Raw genomic sequence first — 3,887 nt, forward strand, 5'->3', positions numbered from 1 at the left:
TTCTTTTTCTTTTTCTGTTTGTTTGTTTGTTTGTTTGTTTGTTTTCTTCTTCTTCTTCATTATAGCAAGGTAACATTTCCACAAAGACCTGTGATCCTATCAGTAATAGAATGACAGTACTGATAGGCAAACCCAAGGGTTAATTCTGTTAATATCCACAGTTGCACTTGGTTTGTTGCAATGTAAATTGATAGTGCAATTTCCTCTTGCTTCCATGGTGTAAAATTAGCTTAATTAAGAAGATTTTACTTTCTGTGCCTTATTATTTACCATATTTCACTTGGACCAGGGGAGAAGTCAACAATCTCAAGCTGCAAGTGATTCTTTGTAGTTCTTGTAATATATAGCAGGTATTGAGTACTGAGACTGTAAAAGGAGAGAATTGGATATTAGAGAAGATAAATAAGAGGGGGAGGGGACCAAAGAGGAAAGAATATTTGCAAAGACCTCAGGGTAAGCTGCTTTCTCAATGTACTGTTTAAGCTTTAATGACCCATATACAGATTTTAGTAACATAGTAATGGCCAACCAGAGGATTTATAGGCCTCAAGTGATGGGCTGAACAGCAAAAGCTGACAGAAGTCATAAATACTATTATGGTTTGACAGAGGCTCTGCCAGGACATAGATTTTTTTATGTTCCCAATCTCTCTGCATGTGTGGCTATTTGTCAATAGAACTGGGAAAAGCTCAATTACTGCAAGTGATAGAAATATTTCTGATATTACTACTCTTTTGGAATAATTGTTCTAATTGTCTGCTGTTTGTGTCTTTCTCTCTTTAAGTAGCATTTTTTCACTGTTTTCTTTGAAAATTTACTCCAAGAAAATCTCCTGTGCAAAATTATACACGACCTTTCCTTTCAGAAGAAAAAACTTCTTCTCTATTTGTGCAATGCTAATCGGGACTAGAGATGTATTGATCAAATGCTTAATAACTGTAAAAGCAAATTTACAGCTCAGTAGCATCATATTCAGGGCACAGGAAAGGTTCCTCTATTCTGACTCTCTGTGGCATGAGCTGTTTTGCACAAGCTGAATCAGCTCACTGGAGGCATTGCTTCTCACCTCCTCAGTCAAGATGGAGTGCTGCCACATTCCTGGTCATACAGCTTACTTGCAGGTTCAGAAACAGGATATCTGTGGGCTTGCTTTGAAGCTGCTGTATGCTTTTTTTCCCCTTTATTCTAAGATCTAGAGTTTTGCTGCTGAGGATGCTTGTAGGACAGCACTGATCCAGCCAGATGCTGTGTCGCTATTGTGTTTCTTCCTTGAATGGTATCAGCTTGTTGGATCTCTTGAGTACCATTATAAGTTGTGATTTGTACTTACCCTAATACAGAGCCAGATAACCCCTGGAGTTACCTCAGTCTGATAGAGAACTTTTGATAGGATAGCAAAGGGTAATTGTGCTGTGGGAGCTCCTTAACTTCCATTTTACACAGCAGTGGAGAGGGACCCATGCTGTCTTAGAAATTGACAGTGTCATCTGGTGATTTGTTATTTTCTATGACAGAAGATGGATGAGAGAAGAAAGTTCCCTTTTATTCACTACTGAACTATGCCACTCATTTGCATGTCTTTGTATCTATTATTTACTTTGTTGTAGTGACTGATAGTCCTGTTCAGATGAATGCATGAGGTGACAAAACAGCATGACTTTGGTAACAGCGCATGGCTTGTCAGCACATATTGCTGAAATATGCCATACTTGTGGAATATTTAATATGTATTATGGTATAAACATAAAATATGCATTGTGAAGGAAAATAAATTTAGTGAGGGTGATCACCTGGAAGTTCACCAAATCTTTATTTGTCACTAGTCTGAAAACATGAACTGGTTCCGTTAAAGAAAAAAATATATGGTGACAACACCATTTTTCTATTCTCATGAGCTAATGCAAGAGATGCCATCAAATCTGTAATATTCTTTGGGTAAGATAAGGGACAATTACTGCTTAAAACATCATTCATATGAGAGATTTAAAATTTGGTTGGAAATTTGTTGTGTTGGAACATTGAAGAAAAAACACACGAAACTCTCCCAGGCTGAGACAAAAATGTGCTCTTTTGAAGCAAACTTGGTGTTTGATCAGGATCATTGAATCATAGGGGTTGGAAGGGAGCTCTGGAGATCATCAAGTCCAACACACTGCTGAAGCAGGTTCCCTACAGCATGTCTACCAGAAAAGCATCCAGGTGAGTTTTCAGCGTCTCCAGAGAGAAGATAATTCCACAACCACTCCAGGCACCCTGTTCCAGTGTTCTGTCACCCACAAAGTAAAGATTTTTTTTCCTTAAGTTTAGATAGAAACTCCTGCATTTCAGTTTTTGCCTGTTGCCCCTTATCCTGTCCCTACTGGGCACCACCAAAAAGAGCCTAGCTCTATGCACTTGGCTCCTGCTCTTTAGATATTTATAAACATTGATAAGATCAGCCTTCAATCTCCTCCAGGCTGAACAGTTCCAGTTTGCTCAGCCTTTTCTCATAAGGGAGATGCTCCAGGCCCCTCATCATCTTTCTGTCTCTCCACTGGACTCTCTCTAGAAATTCCCAGTCTACTCTCTCTAGAAGTTCCCTGACTCTCTCCAGAAGTTACTCTCTCGAAGTTAATGATTGATTCACCTATAGGAGGCTGCTAAGCCTCCTCTAGCCATCATGCTGCTGCACCACACTGCATAGGAACATATGGTCTTCAGCTGCACTGAAGTCCATAGAGCTAAAGGATGCTGACGTACAACTCTTGGTTATCAGGTTATGAAGTTCAAGATGTCAAATAATCATCTGAGTCACTAAAATAATAGGCCAAAGTGAAATATTTTGATCCTTTTTAAGATAACATGTATGTTTTCCTTTTCAGCTTCTCTTTTGAAAGGACTGAAACATGCAAACATTGTGCTCCTTCATGACATCATTCACACAAAGGAGACTTTAACACTCGTTTTTGAATATGTGGTGAGTAGAGTTATTAACATTCTCGATACATTTCAGAATGCATTGACTACTATGGAAAAGCTATTTGCTGTCAGTGATCTATGAATTGGGCCAAAATAACACTGTGCTTTCTTTGGAAGAGTGGAGATTAAAGGAGATGATGCTTTATAATGGAGTGTGCTGAAACAGAGGGCAAGGTAGGCTAGACCACAGTCAGAGCTGGAGATGTGGCTTATAGGACTCTGTAAGGTCTTTCCAAACCGGTTCATTATTTTGCTTCCTAGTTATGGCTGTAACTAGGAATGTTAGAGCATTTACATGACTAATGTAATACAGATAATTTTGAAGTAGATGAGGATAGCATAGGTAAGAAGAAAAACAAAATTAAAATTCTTAACAGGTAGTTCCTGTCATTTGTGACAGGAAAATTTAAATGGCTTTTGTTGTGACTGGCTTCTGTGTAGTGTCTTGTTATAAACAATGTCAGTTAAAAGAACAAAATCTGACACACAATTCAGAATTTCAGATTATTGTTATTTTTATCATAGCTCATGGTTTAGCTACTAATTAAAACCTCAGTTTTCACAATATACAGTGTAACAATCTAATTGTGTTCAGAGTATTACTTTCCAAAGTCTTGGGCTTGAACTCCTAATTAATCGTTTCACTTTCCCTGAGACAAACATATGGTATTTATGTAGAAGTACTTCAGCATTTGGCTTTGGAATTATGCAATGTTCTATCACAATTAACCTCTCAGTTTTCACAGAAGGGTCCAACAACATGTAATTTAAAAGAAACAAATGAGTTTAGAGAAGGTTGAATTTTCAGCATAATATCTGTTATTGTGTTGCAGTCAGTAAGGCTTTGCATTTATAACACACAGTGATTACTCGTTTAGTTTTACAAATGGGAAATTGCCTTCTTGCTGTTACTATGTCCCTACTTAAGG

Source organism: Meleagris gallopavo, chromosome 6 (genome assembly GCF_000146605.3).
Source record: "Meleagris gallopavo isolate NT-WF06-2002-E0010 breed Aviagen turkey brand Nicholas breeding stock chromosome 6, Turkey_5.1, whole genome shotgun sequence".
NCBI lineage: Eukaryota > Metazoa > Chordata > Aves > Galliformes > Phasianidae > Meleagris > Meleagris gallopavo.